This window comes from Cibotium barometz, chromosome 54 (assembly GCF_041138505.1).
Source record: "Cibotium barometz isolate CiBa-2024 chromosome 54, ASM4113850v1, whole genome shotgun sequence".
Lineage (NCBI taxonomy): Eukaryota > Viridiplantae > Streptophyta > Polypodiopsida > Cyatheales > Cibotiaceae > Cibotium > Cibotium barometz.
Window position 1 is genome coordinate 14,121,793 of NC_141099.1, and position 21,842 is coordinate 14,143,634.

General features: G+C 47.7%; 1 protein-coding gene across 3 annotated transcripts in view; it reads right to left on the reverse strand.

The window, feature by feature from the left end:
- LOC147607871 (lipase class 3 family protein) overlaps window positions 1-21,842 on the reverse strand; it is an 80,366-nt gene that overhangs the window by 54,274 nt on the left and 4,250 nt on the right. The gene's annotated exons all lie outside the window — the stretch shown is intronic.

A 21,842-nucleotide genomic window follows, 5' to 3' on the forward strand; every position in this document is an offset into this window, starting at 1 on the left:
CTTTCTACAGGCCGACTGCATGATTGGGGCCATATAAAATGGCCCCATAGCCCCTTGCCATATTCATCTTGTATATTCTCTCAGATTTGGTTATCATCTCCGCTGCGTATTTTGACATGGTATCAGAGCCCTAGGCTCTTGGAAGATCTTGGGAGTTTTCTGAGCAAGAGGGGGATTGTTGCATTGCTGATTGGTGGACTGTTCGGGACTGAACGGGAACAAGAAGAAGCAAGAGGAAGGCGGGCTAAATTGCTGGACAGCCACTTGCAGGTTTTTTAAAAAAATTTCCCACCCACCGACCCTATTCAGCTAAATCCCCACGATGGCAGATTTGTTAGAGCTAGCTGAGAAGCATGTGACGATCCCGACACTCCCCACGTTCCCTGTGGACCGTCAGTTGGACGGGAACAATTACGGCATCTGGAAGGTTATGATGGAGTCTGTGCTGGAGTCATATGACCTTGCTGATTTCATTGTTATCGGGGTTCCAAGGCCGGAAGCAGAGGAAGGGGAGTTACTGTCAGTAAAGAGGGACCGCGAGGCACAGGCACAGATGTGGGATCGTGTCAACGCCAGGGTCCGGTCATTTATTTTCCTCAATTACACACCACAAGTAATCAATCACGTAAAGCATATGACGCTGGCCAGAGGCATATGGTAGCACCTGGCTTCTCTTTATAACAGGGTATCGCCCATGAAGAGGATTTCCTTGGAAGTGCAGATGCAGGTTATGAACCCTGCAAAGTCGTCGACGATGCAGGAACACATTAACAAGCTGCAGGCCCTTCAGCAGGAAATCCTCCAGGCTGGGAAGGAGATATCATCAGAAGATATGGCCATTACACTGCTGTCCCACTTGCCTGCTCAGTATTCCGCTTTCTACTCCTCTTTGATTACTAGTGGCAGGCTCAGCACCATTACCTGGGAGGAGCTTGTGCCCATGGTCTTGGACCAGGAGGAACGTTTCACGAACCCTCCTCACAGCGGAGGTTCAGAGGCCGAAAGGCCGGAATAACAACAAAGGAAAAGGGAAGGCTTCACCAGAGAAGTCTTCTGAGAAGAAGCCTGACACAGAACGAGAGAAACTGAAGGCCGAGCGGTCCTGCAATGATTGTGGCGAGAAAGGCCTCATTGGAGGAAGTGTCCTCAGCGGACTGGGAAGACTGCTGATTCTTCAGCCTCAGCTGCAAAGACTCTTGCATTTGTGCACTTAGAGATGATGGACTCCGATGCTTCATCGTCTTCGAGCGAGGAGGCAGTTGGCTTCACTGCGAAGGATACCCGAGAATGGATTCTTGACAGTGGTGCTTCCAGGCACATGACTCCGTCCCGTGACTTCTTTTTGGATCTGAAACGGCAGTCAAGTCGCATTTTCATTGGCGACAACTCCACTATTCCGATACACAGTGAGGGCCGGATGGAGATTATTCCCAACGGCAAGGGGGGCAAGCATGCCTCCCGTGTTCTTTACGTCCCTGCTCTTGGTTTTCATCTTCTGTCAGTGCATGAGGTATGCAAGACTGGCTTTCGGGTGGAATTTGAGGAGCATTCAGTTGCTCTGCGGGACCGTGAGACTGGCCAGGTTGTTTGGGAAGGCGGTGTGGAGAATGGTATCTACAAGCTCTCTGCACTCTCCTCATTGACAGGTTCTCAGGTCGGAGATCTGTGGCACTTTCGTTTTGGCCACTTAAATGTGGATGCACTGCGGCGAGCTTTCCGGGACCAGATGGTGGTTGGCTTGCCCGATGTTGGCAGCAGGCAAGGACGATGCAGTTCTTGCATCCGTGGTAAGCTGCACAGGGAATCCTTTCCGAAGCAAGCTTCCAGGCGGGCTTCAAAACCATTGGAGTTGATTCACACTGACTTGTGTGGACCTCAGCAAACACCATCATTGGGAGGTTCTCTATATTTCATGCTGCTTGTTGAGAGTCTGGCTTGCAGGTAAAGACTCTCAGGGCTGACAAAGGAGGTGAATTCTCTTCGAATGCTTTCGTCAAATTTAGTGCAGATCATGGCATCAAGAGGGAACTGGCCAATACAGGATCGCCTTCAGAGAATGGAGTTGTAGAACGCAAAAACAAGACTGTGGTGGAGATGGCGAGGACCATGCTGGAGCATCGTGATCTTCCTCGTCCACTTTGGGGAGAGGCTATGGCAACGACTATCCATACCCTCAACCGGTCTCCAACGACTTCAGTACCTAATATGACTTCGTTTGAGGCATACTTTGGCAGGAAACCCGATGTCTCTCACTTCCGTGTTTTTGGGAGTGATGCGTATGTACATATTCCGAAGAAGCAGAGGGGGAAGCTTGACTCCAAATCCCACAAGCTTGTATTTGTGGGGTATAATTCTCTTTCCAAGGGATATAGATTGTATGATCCAGAGAGGAATGAAATTGTTGTCAGCCGGGGGATGTGGTCTTTGATGAGCATGTTCCAGTATCCACTATCGAGGAGCCGCCACTTCTTGGAGATCCAGAAGAGTCTGATGATGATTCCCAGACCATTGTTCCAGTTGATCAACCTCAGTCAACACAGGAGGTTGAGCCCGAGCCCCCGCAACGTCAGGAGGCTCCGCGATCTGTTCGAGCCCCAGGTGGTTGTTGGACACCCTTCGGGAGTCAGGTGTCACGAAGTTACCCTCCGAGTGGACCACAGAGGACGGCCCTCGAAGATCGCACAAAGTCCGCGACAAAAGCAATACAGCGGAGCTTCTTCAGGTAAACTATGCTTTGATGTCTCGTATTATGCGGGACAAGGAGCCCACTTCCGTTAAGGAAGCCCTTTCACAGGATACTTGGAGGAAAGCCATGCAGGTGGAACTTGATGCCATCGAGAAGAACAAAACATGGGAGTTGGTACCGAGGCCGTCGAAACGGTCAGTCATTGGTGTCAAATGGGTCTTTAAGACCAAATATGCGTCAGATGGGTCGGTGGACAAACACAAAGCCAGACTTGTGGCTAAAGGTTATGCTCAGCGGCCAGGCATCGACTACGAGGATACCTTTGCACCATCAGCACGGATGACCACGATTCGGACCGTTCTTGCCCTTGCTTCTTCTCAGAGGTGGCCAGTATATCAAATGGATATAAAATCTACGTTCCTTAATGGTGACCTGCAGGAGGAGGTGTATGTTGAGCAGCCTCCAAGCTTTGTTGTTCCAGGATCAGAAGGGATGGTTTACAAGTCACGTAAGGCCTTGTATGGTCTTAAGCAGGCTCCAAGGGCTTGGAATTAGAAGATTGATTCCTTCTTTGTTCGGACTGGTTTTCAGAGATCGGTTGCAAATACCCAACCTGTATCTCTTTCGGGAACGCGGCATGGTTACGATTATCATCCTTTATGTGGATGATCTCATTCTAACCGGCGGTCATGTGGAGCACATTGGCGTGACGAAGGCTGCCTTGTCAAAGGAGTTTGAGATGACCGACCTAGGCTTACTCCACTTCTTTTTGGGATTGGAGATCTGGCAGACCCAGAGGGGGTTTTTTGTCTCTCAGCAGCGGTATGTTTATGAGTTGCTTGAGGCCTTTGGGATGGAGAACTGCAAGTCTATTACTTCGCCGATGGACCCAAACACCCGGTCTTCCATGCCCGGACCAAGCACATAGAGATACAGTATCACTTTGTACATGAGAAGATCTTGGCTGGTGACATCTTGCTACTTTATTGTTCAACAGAGGACAATGCGGCGGACCTCTTCACGAAGTCTCTACCTCAGGCTACGCTCAGGCGGCACTCTAGCTCCCTAGGGTTGATTTCCCAGCCAGGAGCTGAGAGGGGGTGTTCGAAGTCATCTCCTGTCTTTATCAGACAACAGGGCCTCTGTTGTGGGTGTGCCCGCACTGTACAGGTGTTTTCTCATTTTTTCTCACTCCCCGTATTTTTCCCCCATTTTTCTTGGCTTGGGTGGTTGCCCTGTGTTGGCAGGAGGACACATGGGCTAGCCGACTGACTCTTCAGGTCCACGACCTCTCACACTTGCTGGCCGACAGAGTACAGCTAGCCGACTGGTAGTCTTTGCTGGTCGTGGAGTTTTCAGGCCCTGTCGGCTACCTTTCCGACTGCACGATTGGGGCCATATAAAATGGCCCCATAGCCCCTTGCCATATTCATCTTGTATATTCTCGGGATCTTGTGTATATAGAGCACAGTTACTCACATATCTCTCTCCTTCTCTTGTGCTGTCTATTTTCTGCACTCTACTTGCTCATGGTCTCAGATTTAGTTATCATCTCCGCTGCGTATTTTGACAGGTTTTTGCAACTGTCTGAATACACTTAAGGAATTAGGATTTCTGACATGTGTCAAGAAGTGTTTGATGAGCATCTCTCAACCAACTTTAACCTTAAAACTTACTCAGTACTTAGTTCAAGGGCCACCATGGGGAGATTGGCTAGCGTAACACCCAGCCATTGCTCCCTATGGGGGAATCCCCAAGCCTGAGGCTAAACCAACACCACGCATGAACTCCTCTGGTGTCCCATACCCCATCCAAGTGTAAAGCTGTCACATGCACTCTGCACTATAGTGCATATTGTGACAAGCTAGCTCATCATCAATGCATCTTGTATATCAATAGGAACCCTTTTAGGGTATGATTTTGTCGTATACTGTGGCCCCATTGTAAGGCCCAATCCAGGACATGTCAAGCACGAGCTACGTAGGTCTTTCCTCAGCCATAGACGGTCAATCAGTCAAATACAGTCCCTTAACCCACTTGAAGAGAATCATTCATGCATGTAGGAGTCAATAGAATCCATAGGGTTTGCATTTAGATCATGGTCTGCATTGCATATCATTCACTTAATGTGCATGTGAACCTTTGCTTAGCCTCTCTACCCTTTGCATAAGCATATGACTAGTCGGCAGCCTAATGATCCAGTCGGCAGCCTTAAAAGCATTATAAACAGCATATATAGCTTATTTTCTAGGAGGAGCCAGCCGACTTACTTAAGCAAACCGACCAGCCTCCTTTATGCATATAAATACCTAGTGCTTCCCTTAGTCGGCAGCCTTAAAAGCATTATAAACAGAATATATAGCTTATTTTCCAGGTCGTGTGTTATTGAGGAGCCAGCCAACTTCTTAAGCAAACCGACCAGCCTCCTTTATGCATATAAATACCAAGCGCTTCCCTTAGTCGGCAGCCTTAAAAGCATTATAAACAGCATATATAGCTTATTTTCCAGGTCATGTGTTATTGAGGAGCCAACCAACGTGCTTAAGCAAACCGACCAGCCTCCTTTATGCATATAAATACTTAGCGCTTCCCTCATTCATTCATCAAGCAAGCATCGATCATCACCAGGCTGAAACGCATACCTCTCTGCTCCTCTCTTGCACAAAACGCGGCACTCTCAGCCTGCATATACAGCCATCAATCACTTGCATATTCAGCCCCACAGCCATAGAAACAATCCCCAATTCAGCCCTTCTCTCAGCCACAGATTCGAGTCCTCCTACAGCCCCTTGGAAGAGTGCATTGGCATTGACATTGGTCATCATTGGTGCTTCTACAGCAGTGTGCAGTCAGCCCTACTCTTGGTCTTCTTAAGTTCTTGCGCTTGGGTCATCTACAGTGTCAAAGTCAGTCCTGCAGTCATTCTCTTCAAAGAAATAAAGCAAATACTCCTAGAAATAGGAGGGGACCCTTCAGTGGGTAATTGGGACCCCATACTGTGTACAGATCTCTCTCTCTCTCTCTCTCTCTCTCTCTCTCTCTCTCTCTCTCTTAAAGTTTGAAGTGAAAGTGGATTGCTAAAGACTCGCGAAACTCAGGATACAGAAGGTGGTGTGAGACTTTGTGTGACAGGATCCTTTCATCTACGCATAATCCCGTTGCACGTTACATGATATCAGATTCAGCTTGTCCACACACACCGCATCCTAGCGTGAGAGCATCCTTGGATGGTCCAACTTTGCTCTGGCACGACCATAAACTTTAGCAACATGTCTACAGAGGAGAGTACACATCATCAGGAAGACATCTCCCACGAAGGAGATCATCCTCTTCCACCACCCGAAGACCCCTTAGCTCTACTCAGAGCTCAGAACCAACTTCTCATGGAGCGTCTCCAACTCTTGGAGGCCACTGCAGCAAAACCCACTCCACCAGCTACCCCCGACTTCATCTCTCTTTTCTTTCAAATGGAACAACAAAGGCGAGAAGATGAGGGCAGACGCCGGGAAGAGAAAGCTTAAGCAGAAGCAAGAAAACAACAAGAAAAAGCAGAAAAGCAGACAGACATGATTGAGGAAGCCCAACGCACACTTGAAGAAGACCGGCCTCAGGCTGACCTTGCAGCTTGGGAGCACCAACGAGAGCTCGATCATGAGCGAATGTTACTCGAACACAAGTGGAAACAGAGGCCATGCATCTACAGTTCCAACATACCCTCTCTTCGTTCTCTCCGCCCATAGGTGCCAACAGCCAAACTCCCACAACATTAACAACCGTCATCCGAACTCCACCAAACTTTAGTATGACGGTAAGTGTGATCATTCAGCTGTCAATCAATTTATTCATCAGCTTAATGCATATTTTCCATTGGCTAAGCTGACAGATCTACAAGAAAAAGTCCACGTAGCGACTCCCCGCCTTACAGGCGAGGTAGTCACTTGGTGGCAGCATTGGTCTAGTTTACATACAAACCCGACCACAGGTGTCACAGCTTTTCACTGGGACACTTTTGTCCATGACCTGAAGGTCAGATTTCTCCCTCCCCAATATTTGACCAACTTGGCAGATAAGCTCTATGGACTTAGACAGAACGAGTCGCCCGTGCTTCAGTTTTCCGCTAAGGTTATCACTTTAGCACAGTAGTTAGGGTTATCTGAGTGGGCCAAGATGGATCAATTCATTCGTGGAAGGGATCCTAACATTCGGTTCACAGTTTGTAACTTTGAACGCAGTACCTATGATATAGTACCAAACCCTAGCAACAGCAGTCTTCTTCGCAGCCGGGGAAAGGTACTCCGTCTTCTAAAGACATTAAGAAGGACAACAGTTCTAGCTCTAGTTCAGGGGGTAAGAAATCCAAGCCTAAGAAAACCCCCAAGGAAAAGTGTCACGTAGGCTATAATGCCTGTGCCCGACGGCAGACCGGATGGCCATGTCCGGGGTTCAGTGGGAGAGGACGCCCATGCGGAGTCATGGGCGGCCAGGCTAGTGTGGACGGCAAGCCACACACTATATAGCCTGGGGGATGAGGGGCAATCCTCATTCTTCCTCTATGGCTGGGTGGTGAGCCAGAGGCCGTCCCCTCTGGTGGTAAAGCCCGTAGCGGCGTTACAGGTATCTAACACTGGTATCAGAGCGTGGTTCGATGGGGTCGTCAGGGTCCGCGCGTGACCGGAGGACCGGAGCCCACTCAGTGGTTTTCAACCATTCATCTCCTCATCCTTATCTCCACAATGGAGTGTGTGGAGGAAGGCGGCCAAGAGATTTTTGAAGAGAAGAACTCTCTCCCTCTCTCTCTCTCTCTCTCTCTCTCTCTCTCTCTCTCTCTCCCCATCACACACAGCAAGCAAAACGCAGGTAAGCAATTTTCGTTTTGTTTTTTTTTCTCTGCGTTGAAATTGTCTGCAAAAGAATTCGTTGAAGCTTGTGTGTGTGGGGGGGGGGGCGGACACCAGCCCCACTGTCTGGTGTGCAAAAAATTTTCGTTTGGTGTGGGGGGGGCGAAGACCAGCCCCACGACCTGCGTTGAAGCTCCGTCTCTACTGTGTGGGGGGGCGGGGGGCGAAGACCAGCCCCACGACCTCTTAACAAAGCGACACAAGTGGCCGACCAGCCACAGGACGTGTGCAAAGGGGGGGGCGAAGAGTCTGCGTTGAAGCTTGTCTGACGTTCGACCTCCCGTCGGAGCTTGGCGAGTGTCTTTCAGTGGCCGACGACGATGAATGGTCGGCGCTGGAAACTCTCCGATTCAGCTGCCGTTGAAGCTCTCTCCGTAGCCGAAGAAGCGCCGTCGGAGATAACCGTCCTCTCGGAGGCCGGGGAGGAAGAGGGGGGGGAAGCGGCTGCGTATGTCGGTCACGTTGGCAACACTCTCTCTCCCCCTCTCGGCTGTGAGACGGCTGCGGCAGCTAGGCCACCCGGCCAGCCCGACGGCGGCCAGCCGGGCCAGGCGGCGGCCAGCCGGGCCAGGCGGCGGCCAACCGGGCCAGGCGGCGGCCACCAGAGAAGCCGGCGGCCAGCGTAGCCACAACGCCAGCCAGGCCAAGGCAGCCCTCAGCGGCCACCAGAGTAGAAAAAGAGGAAAATAAAAAAATAAAAAAATCATTTTTATATATATATTTCAATTATTCATTTTTAATTTATTAAAAATGAAACTAAATTCAAACGAATCCTCTCTCGGCTGGGGAGGGATAATCCCGGCAAGGGATAACCGATTGTTTCAGGCACAGCTTCCCGAACAAAAATTTATTTTTGTTATGAGTTGCAGGCATTTTTTTCCCTCGGATCGGAGCATCCCGGAGAAGCGGCGCTGTCTGGAGGCTCGCAGCACAACACAAATCGACAGGCAACCGTAAAGGGGGGTGACTATTCTCTCTCCACCACTGCTCATTTTATTAGCGTTTTTCTTTAGTAATTTCCGAGTTCTCGCATTGTTTTTTGCAAGAATTAAAGATGTCTGCTAGGCGTAGTGTGTCCCCACCGCCTTCTACTTCTCTAGGTTTTTCCAGTCTCTTGTCCTCGTTCGCGGGTTTGACCCCGACCGAATTGTCAGGCCGTACACGCCCGACTGTTGTTCGGTCCGGAGTGCGCTCGTCGATCACGCGTGATCCGCCAGCGCCCTCCTCGTCTATTGACCCCTCCTTAGGACCCAGCGAGCCCGCAGCGGCCGCATTGGCAGATGACCCCTTTCTGGCCGACGAGCCAGAGGACATGAACACCGACGTCGCCGAGGGGACCGAGGAGGACCTCTTGGATTATGACGACGACGATTATGACCTATTGGACCCTGCTGATGTCCTGATAGAGACGGAGCTCTCTAGTGGACTGTTTAAATATCTTAATGCCAAACTAAACAATATGGATAAAGTCCAGGCTGATCTAGTCACGATGCTACAGAGCATCTCCACACGGTTAGATGCACTGACAGCCGCCTCGGCTAGTACTCCGACTCCTCGTGGTAGCCGAGCTCCTGCGGCACGGGTGAGCGTAGCCTCGCCAGTGATTGCAGGAGTACAGGCCGATGCGCCTGCGGGGCCGTCCGTAGCGACAGCTTCATCGTTATTAAAAGACTTAAAACCGCCTAGTTTTGGTGGCGAGGAGAAGGAAAGAAACAAGGACTCGGTCAATATGTTTCTAGCGAAGTGGTCAGATTTGCACGCGCTGCGAGACAGCAGCCTAGCCGTATACAGCCCGTAGAGGCTAGCCTCTCATTAACCGGCAAAGCGTACAAGTGGTGGATGAGTTTGACAACTCGTCCTGCCACTTGGACGGAGTTTGAAACGATGTTTCAAAAAGAATTTTTGCCTGTTAATGAGGCAAAGAGAAGCTGGGAGTTATGGGACAAGTGCTCGATGGAGAACAAATCCCTAACTCAGTACATCTCAGACTACAGGGAGATAGTACTCAAGCTAAAGGGAATCGATGCATTCCAGACATTGCGAGGCTTTAAGAGAGGCCTCAAAGATGATTACCTTGAGTACGTAGAGCCCTTACAGCCTAAAGACTTAGCAGAGGCAATTAAATATGCACAGATATTTGATGACATCTGTCACGATTGTGACGTGTTTATATATCAGATTCTCTCTTCATTGCTGATTACTGTTGCAGATACAAAGAGTTACCAGCCAAAGGGAACCCCTACCCTCGACTGGTTGCGACTCTTCGTCAAAGGATGTACCTCTTCATCGAATAGCCACATCTCTTCGTCAAAGGATGTACCTCTTCATCGAATAGCCACATCTCTTCGACGAATGGTTGTATCCCTTAATGAATGGTTGTGCCTCTACATCGACTAGACACATCCCTTAGCCTAAAAGTTGTACCCTTTCGTCTAAGGTCATGTCCTTTCATCAAAGGACATGCCTCTTCAAATGTGTCTCTTCATCTCTTATATAAGAGACCTATTGTACTCAGTTTAATACAACAAGTCAATTCAATCTTCTCTCAAGTGTTCTCCTGAAGGTTCTTGTTCTAAGTTAATTACTTAAGTAGTAATTAGTACACAATATGCAGGATTAACCACATAATCCTCACAGTGGTATCAGAGCAAATTTTTTTCCTACCCGTGGGTTGTGAAGCCCTCACCCTCTCCGCGGCACTCCCTCATCCACCTCTCCTCTCGGTGTTGTATGGAAGAAGCAGAGCGATGGCGGACTTGGCGTGAATCTTTGCTTGTAGTAATGTAAACAAGTACACAAGGTCTCACACCCATATACACGTGTTGTGTGTATAGCAGAGAGGGATCCCCTGCAGTATTTCCGGAATGCTCTCCCTCCCTGCTGCCGGTGGCGTTCGCAACATGGGAAACTTCCCCCTTTCGATGCTGACTATGGAGCCCCCCCTCTCTTCGCCTTGGTTGCTGCCAACGGGCGCCCTAGTATGCTGAGCGTGGCTAAGCGTCACCTCCACTCCTACTTGGTGTGCTACTATATGCGGTGACTGCAGCGACCCCTTCGGTGATTCAGCGAAGCGTCAACTCCACTCGGCGACCCAACGTTCGAAGCGTCACCTCCACCCGGCGGCGACGGCCTTCGAAGCGTTAACCTTCGAAAAAAAAAAAAAACAACAATACACAACATTCGTAAGTGTACTGCCACGTGGATTTCACCAAAAAAAAAAAAAAAACCCAAACAAACGTGCGTAATCGGCTGGGCGTGCGCTGGCCGCCCGTTTGGGATTTTCTGGTGTGAACAGCTAAGGTGGGCGACTCGAAAACCACCACCCGGCTGTCAGGATGGCGCCTCGTTCTTACTCGCCTCCTTCTCTCCAGCGAATAGGCGCCCTGCTTCTTCGTGGCTGTTCGTGGGTTTTCCTGGTTTTGCCCACACCACATCTCTTGTGTGCTCTCGCCCCCTACGTGCATGCGTCATGGACCACTTCCCGGAGGAACCCGACATGCACATCTCTTACCTAAGTTACATCGACGAGCTCCCAGAGGCTGTTCTTCCCGAACACAGCCCTCCTCGTGCCTTCACTCCGGATTCAGTGCCACTACCCGCCGATGTTGGGTGGATTCCAAGTCTTTCAGCCTCTCCAATCCCAGCATCCCCGGAATCTCAGGTGTACCGTATTCATGTCAGCAGCCCGCATGTGACCGAACCCGACACTTGGGCGATTTGGACCATTTTCCTCACCTGCGAGCCACTGCATCTTACTCATTTCGAGTATTTTTTATCACGGTACCCGCAGCTGGCACACTTTCTCCCCGAGTGCAGTGTGGATGGCTTACGCAATGTCTCCTCCACGCGCCCTCCTGTGACATTTTACTGCGAGATCCTCGTCCCCGACTATACTCCATTATCTCCAGTACCCAGTTCTTTGGAGGACGCCAATGCAGTAACTTCGGAGGACGATCCCGACGAAGTGGAAGATCCCGACTTCGCATACGAGGACCTTATTACTGCCTCTCCAGCAGCTGTTCCTTCTATTCTCCATTTCGGGTGGACCTTTCCTGCCTCACCACAGTACTCCCTCTGAGTGCTTCAGATGTCGACGTCGCACGACAACGTGCCACCCGCCGATCCTCAGGTGGAAGCCTTGCTGATGAATACGCTCCAACAGCAGATGGAGGACTTGCAAAAGGCATTTTTCGACGGAATGGCATCAATGAGGTCCCAGATGGAAGACATGCAGCAGCGGCACCAACCGGGATCCAGGAAGTCCCAGCGAGCGCATCGTTCGCATTCTCCACAGTCATCCTCATCATCCTCGGTGGGCCAGCAGGACGATCCCTTACCTCCGCCCGATCCGACTGCCGAGGTAGATAATGCTGAACTTAAACTTTTATATAAATTAATGACCACAGCACAAACACGGAAGATGGACATCAAGTTACCCGAGCCCTACAATGGCCGCCGTGATAAGCGGTTAATCGATCATTGGCTCTACAAAATGGAGGTTTACTTCTCGAATACTGAATTGCCCGAGAACAAAAAAGTAGCATTGGCCAGTACCCTCTTGAAGGATACCGCCTTCCTCTGGTGGCGACGCAGGATTGCAGATGGCAAGTCTACTCCAACGTGGGACAAATTCCGGCGTGCTCTTCGCAAGGCTTTTGAGCCTGCAAACGCGAATTTTCATGCCAGGTCTTCTCTCCGCCGCCTGAGTCAAACTGGCTCCGTGGCCGCGTACATCTCAGAGTTCCAAAAATTGGCTTTGGAGATAGAGACACTCAGCCCCTCTGACCAGCTTCACAGCTTCATTGACGGGCTTGAACCCACAATCCAAGACGAAGTCCATAAGTATAATCCTGCCACCCTGGATGAAGCAATCTCGTATGTCGAGCGCATCAGTGATTACCGGCGTCCTCCCAGGAACCTTTCCTCCGGCGCCCGTTCCTTCCAGCGGAATCGATCCAATGGGACTAGCCAACCTCAGCGTCCTAATTCTGGACAACCCAACTCTCGGCGACCATATTCTGGACAACAGTCCTTCCGGCCGCGATTTTCCGGGCAAACTTCTGCATCAAATGCAGGATCCTCTCAGACCGAATCTTCTGGCAGCAGCAAAAACCGAGATCGGTCTCGACAGGACCGTCGCAACAATGATCGGCGCAATTTCAAGCGAGATCCCTCTTCAGGACAGCAAACCTCTTCATCAACTGCCCCTTCATCCCAACCTAGTCGCCCAGGCCTCTGCACAATTTGTTCTGGCGATCATCGGTGGTATGAATGCCCTCAGCGTCCTAAACCTTCCAACACTCGGCGCAATTCTCAGGTGGACAGTTGTCACCATGCTGATCATGACCCGCTTCCTGTGAAAGACAAGAACAAACAGATGGCTTGTTCTGTTCGCGTTTCAGAGTTTGTCAGTACCCTGATGCTTAATGGCCAAAGTACCAACCCTGCTCCGGTGAATCTATCCAAACAGGTCCTTAGTCTTCTTGGCTTTATTGGCGACCATCCCATCAATGTGCTGGTGGACAGTGGCTGTTCCACTAATTTTGTGGGCACTTCTTTGGTTCATAAGCTTCGCCTACAGACCCGACATTTTGTGGATGCTTTTCAAGTGGAGCTTGCTGATGGTTCCTTCCTTAATTGTAACCAAAAGGTGCAACAGCTCGAGTTCCAGATTCAAGATTACCAGGATCACCTTAATTTTTCAGTGATGCCGTTGTCACATTATGACATGATATTGGGACAATCTTGGCTGTATCGATATGATCCGGTGATTAGCTTTCGTTCCCATTCAATCCAATTATATCATAATGGTCGAGAGCTGGAACTTCATGGCCTTTTCAGTGCCAAACCCATCACCATTGTTTCTGCACTGCAAGTCAAACGTCTCGTTCGCAAACGTGACAGTGCAACATCCTTGGTCATGTTACGGGAGATTGAAGCAGAAACCAGTGAGCCATCTCAAGCCTCGTCATCAACTACTGCTTACTTGGAGCAACCCTTCTTCAGGCCTTTTCAGGATTTGTTTCCAAATGATCTTCCGACGACATTGCCTCCTCGTCGTCCTGTGGATCACCCGATTGATCTTATCCCAGGTCAACCTCCTCCAACCCGAGCTCCATACCGTGTTTCTTACTCTGAATCTCAGGAGATACAAAAGCAATTACAGGAGTTGCTGGACAAAGGTCACATCCGTCCCAGCAAAAGTCCTTTCGGAGCCCCGGTTTTACTGGTCAAGAAGAAGGATGGATCAATGCGGCTTTGCATTGATTACCGAGCTCTCAACAAGCTGACAATCAAGAACAAATTTCCTTTACCTCGCATCGATGAATTGTTCGACCAACTGCTTGGTGCTAAGGTGTTTTCCAAGATTGATTTAAAGTCCGGCTATCATCAAATTCGTATTCGTAATGGTGATGAATACAAGACAGCCTTTCGGACAAAATATGGCCATTATGAATTCTTGGTCATACCTTTTGGGTTAACCAATGCCCCGGCCACTTTCATGACCCTGATGAATGAAATTTTTGGGCCATACTTGGATAAGTTCGTGATCGTTTATCTTGATGATATTCTGGTTTTTAGCCGATCTATGGTCGATCACAAAGAGCATTTACAGATAGTCTTCGAAGTACTACGCAACAATGTGCTGTACATCAACAAAAAGAAGAGCGAATTTTTCAAAAACCATGTGGAATATCTTGGTCACATCATTTCTGCTAATGGGATTGCAGTAGATCCTAAGAAGATTCAGGCGATTGTGGATTGGCCTTTGCCTCTCACCATTTCAGATGTTCGATCTTTCTTGGGACTTGCTAATTTCTATCACAACAAGGTGCATAGATTTTCGGAGATTGCTGCCCCTTTGACAGAATTGACAAAGCTGGACAAACTTCAGTGGTCTTCGGAAGCTGAGCAATCCTTCAATGATCTTAAGCATGCCTTGACGACAACCCCGGTCTTGGCCATTGCAGATCCCACTCAGCCCTTTGATGTAATGACAGATGCCTCAGATCGTGCTTCTGGTGGAGTTCTGATGCAGAATGATCGTGTCATTGCTTTTGACAGCAGGAAGTTTTCAGCCATTCAAAGCAGGTATCCTGTGTATGATAAGGAGTTTTTGGCAATCGTGCATGCTTATCGAACATGGAGACATTATCTTCTTGGAGCAGATTCAGTTGTACGTACAGATCATCAATCTCTGACGTATATTTTCACTCAGCCTGTTATGAACTCTCGACAAGGCAGATGGGTGGAATTCTTGGCTAATTTCCACATGATTATTCAGTATGTTCCTGGTCTTCAGAATGTGGTTGCAGATGCCTTAAGTCGCATGCCTCGAGCCATTAATTTTGCCATCACAGATGTGCAAATGGAAATCCCTGCTTGTTTCAAAAATGAATATTTGACGGATAGAGATTTTGGAGATGCGTTCCGTGCTCTCAAATCTTCTAATCCCAGTCCTGCAGAAATGAACATGTTTGCAGCCTATATTATCATAGATGAGTTGCTGTTCTTCTCTGACCGCATTTGTGTACCTCACAATACTTCATTGCGGAGGATTCTTATTCAAGAACATCATGAAGTCCCTTATGCTGCTCACCCTGGTATTAACAAGACATATCGACTTTTGTCTGCTACATACTTCTGGCCTCAGATGCAACAAGATGTTATCAAATTTGTCAAAGCTTGTCATTCATGTCAAACAATGAAAGCCTCTCGACAACTTCCTCAAGGGTTACTTCAACCATTGCCAGTTCCCAATGAGAGATGGGAAAGTATCAGTATGGATTTTATCACCACCTTGCCTCGTTCATCCAAAGGCAATGCTCAGATTCTTGTGGTGGTTGATCGATTTTCCAAAATGGCACATTTCATCCCTTGCAAGAAAGCTGCTTCAGCCCCAGACGTGGCGTCATTATTCGTGCAACATGTCTTCAAATTGCATGGTTTACCAAAGACCATCATTTCTGACAGAGATCCAAAGTTCACTGGACATTTTTGGACGTCTTTGTTCAAATCTCTTGGCACAAATTTGTTATTCAGTTCAGCCTATCATCCTCAAACAGATGGACAGACTGAAAGAGTTAATCAGATTTTGGAAGAAATGATTCGACATTACATTCAATTCCGTCTAGCATCATGGGAAGATTATTTACCACTCGTGGAATTTGCTTATAATAATTCCCATCATTCAGCAATTGGATTAACTCCATTTCAAGCCGCATATGGACATACTCCTCTTGTGCCTACAAACTTTGTTTTACAACACAAAGTGGCGTTGGCAGATCAGTTGGTTCAGGAGATGCAAGATGTGCTTGTACAAGTTCGAGATAAATTGGTCCATGTGCAACAAAAATATCAAAAACAGGCCAACAAGCATCGTCGACATGCAGAATTTCAAGAAGGAGACTTGGTCTTATTATATGTGGCACCTCACCGCTACAAAACAGTGAAGTCAGTTTTTCCAAAGTTACGACCTCGCTTCTATGGGCCTTTCAAGATTCTTAAGAAAAATTCAACTGTCAGTTATAAGTTGGAACTTCCACCGTCATGGGGAAAGATTCATCCAACTTTTCACATATCTTGGCTCAAACAGTATATTCAAGGAGATTCGCCTGTTCCAGACTTATCTTCTTATGTACCAGAAATTGAAGATGACCATATTATCCTTGTTCCAGAAGTAATACTTGACGTAAGACAGAAGGAAACAAGAAGAAAGTTGACTACAGAATTTCTTGTGAAGTGGATGGACTTGGATGAGTCTGATTCCACTTGGCAAACAGATGAAGAAATGCAGCAGTACCCTAACCTTCTTCAGGAGTTCTTCGACAAACGGATGTCTATCATTTGACACATGGGTTTTATTTTAAATGGGAGGGAATGTCACGATTGTGACGTGTTTATATATCAGATTCTCTCTTCATTGCTGATTACTGTTGCAGATACAAAGAGTTACCAGCCAAAGGGAACCCCTACCCTCGACTGGTTGCGACTCTTCGTCAAAGGATGTACCTCTTCATCGAATAGCCACATCTCTTCGTCAAAGGATGTACCTCTTCATCGAATAGCCACATCTCTTCGACGAATGGTTGTATCCCTTAATGAATGGTTGTGCCTCTACATCGACTAGACACATCCCTTAGCCTAAAAGTTGTACCCTTTCGTCTAAGGTCATGTCCTTTCATCAAAGGACATGCCTCTTCAAATGTGTCTCTTCATCTCTTATATAAGAGACCTATTGTACTCAGTTTAATACAACAAGTCAATTCAATCTTCTCTCAAGTGTTCTCCTGAAGGTTCTTGTTCTAAGTTAATTACTTAAGTAGTAATTAGTACACAATATGCAGGATTAACCACATAATCCTCACAACATCAAGCGCCGTAGTGCGCGTGGTGGTTCTAGCAGGGCCGAGGGTAGTGAAAAGAGGAGGTCAGGCCTCCAAAGAAAAGGGTTCCGCAGTGAGAAACAAGGGGATAGGACGGACCAGGAAGGATAGGGTGGTCATTGGTCTAAAAAACCGCGACCATCCAGGAAAAAAAGAGACACCGAAATCCAAAAGAAAGAGCAGTATATTAAAGCACGAAAGGAAAATCGCTGCTTTAATTGCAATGAAGTAGGGCACACGAAGGCTGAGTGTCCAAAGCCTAAAGCCAGCACGAGTGGCAACGAGTCCAAAAAAGATGGTAAATCTTCTAGGCAGTTGCATATAGTGCAGAGACTCCCTCTCAGTTCCGCAGAGTTCAGAGAGGTGACAGTGTGTCATTCTGATGAGCATCACGCTTGTTCAGTGACACCAGTGATGTGGCAGCCTACTGTAGGTCCGCATGACATGGTGCGCATGTATGGCACCATAGGTGGCCGTAGAGTCACAGTTTTTATTGATGATGGAGCTAGCCACAACTTCTTGAACTTATCGTTAGTCAAGAAGTTGGGGTTGACTGAGACCCGGAGTGATCATGAGTATACTATTGCCCTAGCCAACGGATATGACAAAACGGTATGGAATACCGTAGTATTGGGGGTCCCATTATCTATGCACGACTACGAGGCTCCGCTTGACTTTCAGGTCATGCACTTAGCCAGAGCAGACGTATATCTAGGCAGGGAGTGGCTGTATGGCTTGGGCCCTAGTCTAGCTCGGAATTACTTACATAATACGCTATGTTTTGAGCACGGAGGTAGAGTCATTACCCTGCAGGGCGACCGTACTGTCCCTGCCACACCACTTATTTCCTCCATGGAGCTGTGTATAGCGGTCCGCAGAGACCAGATAGCAGAGGTATATGCTTGTTACCCTCTTTTGAATTCTGTTTCCGTAGATGAAACAATAATTGATGTTTGCGTAGACAAACAAGGAAAACAAAATAACCTTGGACGAGACCCACTGTTTGAAAACCCTGTTTGGCATGCATGTGATTCAAACAAGAAAAAATCCAAGGTGAATGAGACATTTAAAAAAAAGTACGTAGATACTTTAATGAATTTATTAGAGGAATTTCAGGATGTTTTTCCTGATGATCTACCAGATGGTTTACCACCATCTAGAGAAGTAGACCATGGCATCGAAGTTATGCCAGGATCAAAACCTATAAGCAAACCTACTTATAGATTAAGCCACTCCGAGGCACAGGAGGTGGAAAAACAATTAACGGAATATTTGAACAAAGGCTTTACTCGGCCTAGTTCAAGTCCGTGGGCATCGCCTATTCTTCTGGTAAAGAAGAAAGACGGATCTATGCGGATGTGCATAGACTATAGGGCTCTTAATCAGATAACGATTAAGAACAAGTATCCAATGCCACGCAGGGATAAGTTGTTTGATCAACTCTATGGATCTAGATACTTCACAAAAATAGACCTGAGATCTGGGTATCATCAGGTTAGAATAAAAGCAGAAGATGTTGGGAAGACAGCATTTAGGACCCGTTTCGGGCATTTTGAGTTTTTGGTTATGCCATTTGGGCTAACCAATGCTCCAGCGACGTTTATGACGCTGATGGACAGTATTTTACGTCCATATCTGGGAAAATTCGTAGTAGTTTTCCTAGATGATATTCTTGTGTACAGTAAGACACAAAAAGAACACATAGAGCATTTGCGTCTAGTGTTCGAGTTGTTGCGAGAGCACAAACTATTTGCAAAGAAGAGCAAATGTGAATTTTTTGAAACAGAAATTCACTACCTTGGCCATATTATATCCACCGATGGTACGCGGATGGAGCCAGAAAAAGTAGAGGCTATTCTTAAATGGCCAGCGCCGAAGAATCTCGAGGAACTACAGATTTTTCTTGGCATGTCGGGGTTCTACCGACAGTATGTAAAGGACTACGCGAAGATCGCAGTCCCGTTGACTGACCAGTTACGGTCAAAAACTAAAAACATTAGTTGGGGGGACGCCCAACAGAAAAGCTTTGATAAGCTTAAGGTGACCGTAGCAACTGCACCTATTTTGACTATTGTCGATCCAAATGAGCCGTTTGTTTTGGAAACAGACGCTAGTAATGAGGCCATTGGGGCCGTACTTATGCAAAGGGGACACCCAATTGCATTTGAGAGTAAAAAGTTAGATCGTGCGCAGCGTAACTACTCGGCTTACGAGCGAGAGTTACTAGCGATAGTTCATGCACTAAAAAAGTGGAGACACTATTTATATGGTGCTACTTTTGAGGTCCGGACGGACCATGAAAGTCTGAAATGGCTTTCAAGTCAAAATGAACTGAAGGGTAGAAAAGCTCAGTGGGCGGAGATTCTACAGGAGTTTGACCTTCAGATACGTTACCAGAAAGGTAAGTATAACGTGGTGGCAGATGCACTTAGTCGCATGCCACAGATTAATGAACTTACTTTCACAGTCTTCAAGAATGATTTCTTGGAGTCACTACGTGGTTTATGTGAGCATGATCCATCTTTTACAGAGGTCTGGCGCGCTATACGCGTACGCACTTCTTCATAGACGCGACCACCTCCCTCGTTGGCATGTATTGCTAGTCCGGAGAGACTAGCCGAAGGTGCAACGAGAAGGGAAGCGAGAGTTAGTTCGGAGAGACTAGCCGTGTCTTCTAGGTATAGTTTGGAGCCGGAGAGTTCTGACGTAGGCCCTTCATCACCTTTGACTGCCACGGCTTCAAAGGGGAGTGATAAACTTCGTCGAGGGGAGAAATATGCTAATTACTCCATTGATGACGGGTACTTACTCTACAAGGGTAGAATATGTGTACCAACTATTGGTGACTTTCGGGCCCAAATTCTTAAAGAAAGTCATGATAGTCCAAGTGCGGGTCATCCTAGGATTCAGAAGACCTATGCACTAGTAAAAAGACAGTTTTATTGGCCTAGTTTGTTTAAGGACGTCCAGACTTATGTGCTGAAATGCAATAAGTGCCAGGTCAATAAACATGAACGTCTTAAGGTTAGAGGACTACTCCATCCGCTGAAGATTCCTCAAGGGAAATGGGAAAGCATTTCCATGGATTTCATTACCGGTTTACCCAAGACGAGTCGAGGGAATGACTCGGTGTGGGTGGTAGTGGACAGGTTAACTAAAATGGCAAAGTTTATTGCCACGAAGAAAACTGTAAAAACACCAGAGTTGGCAAAACTCTTTATTGAACATCTCTACAAGCTATATGGCCTGGCCGCAGATATAGTGTCGGATAGAGATAGAAAGTTCAACAGTCATTTTTGGAGGGAAGTCTTCAAAAAGTTGGATACTACTCTGAGTATGAGTACGGCAGATCATCCGGAGTCTGATGGTCAAACTGAAAGAGTTAACCAAATTCTAGAGGATATGTTGCGTTCTTATGTTAGTAAGAAGCAATCTAATTGGGAAGAGTACTTGCCCTTATTGGAGTTTGCCTATAACAGCTCCAAACACTCAGCGACTGGATTTACACCATTCATGTTAATATATGGATTCCAGCCGAGATCTCCGATGGCTGTAGGCCTAGAAAAGGAGAAGATTCAATCTGTCAAGGATTTCCTTGAAGATATGAATGATATGCTCAAAGCCGCACGTGAGAGCATTCGTAGCGCTCAGGATCGCGCTAAAGCTTATGCGGATAAAGGACGTAGAAAGGTGACCTTTGCAGAAGGTGACTTTGTATTCCTCAAGGTTCCTGCGCAGTCAGAAACCATGAAAACGGGAAAGTGTGATAAACTTTCTCCGAGATATTGTGGTCCTTTTAAAATCCTTAAGAAGATTGGGGACGTAGCATATAAACTTGAGTTACCGGAGAGTTCTCAAGTCCATCCTGTCTTCCATGTCAGTAAACTAAAGAAATCAGTTCACGGGTTAGAGAACGCAGTTTCCCCAGAGATTTTGGTGGACTTGATAGAGCCACCAAAGATACCACATGAACCTGAAAAGATTCTAGAGTATCATGACAGACAAACCCGACATAAAGTATACCAGGAGGTACTTGTTAAATGGACAGATAGGGATAAGGAGGTAGCTACCTCGGAACGCCGTAGTGCAATTTCCAAAAGGTTTCCCCAGTTTGTTTTCGAGGACGAAAACTCTTCTTAAGGGGGGGGTAATGTCACGTAGGCTGTAATGCCTGTGACCGACGGCAGACCGGATGGCCATGTCCGGGGTTCAGTGGGAGAGGACACCCATGCGGAGTCATGGGCGGCCAGGCTAGTGTGGACGGCAGGCCACACACTATATAGCCTGGGGGATGAGGGGCAATCATCATTCTTCCTCTATGGCTGGGTGGTGAGCCAGAGGCCGTCCCCTCCGGTGGTAACGCCCGTAGCGACGTTACAGGTATCTAACAAAAAGGCTAAAGCAGGCATCACCGAAGGCTATCTTCCTCTAGAGGAGCAAAGAAAGTACCAATCAAAAAACCGATGTTTCTACTGTCATACGATTGGGCATGGTAAGAAGGACTGTCAAGCCTTCAATAGCCTTCTGCCACACTTGCCACAACATCTTCCGCTCCTCCATCATCCCCTGCTACCACCAACGCGGTTCCGCTCTTATCTTCTATAATCCCATGCCATCCGTGGTGTTTGATGCTAAGCAACAGGGTGAGGCTACAGCCACAAAGAAAAGCCTTATCTGAGCTTATGGCTCTACCAAGGGCCGCCAGTTTGTAGTCCTTTTTGACATGGGTAGTTCTAAGGACGCCATCTCTCCCCAATTGGCTACCAAAATGACGTGTACCTTAGTGCCCTATCATTTGGAGGTAAACGGGTTTACACCTGGTCTCCGCACCCACACATCTCAAAAGACACAACAGCGTTCTTTTTAGGTTCA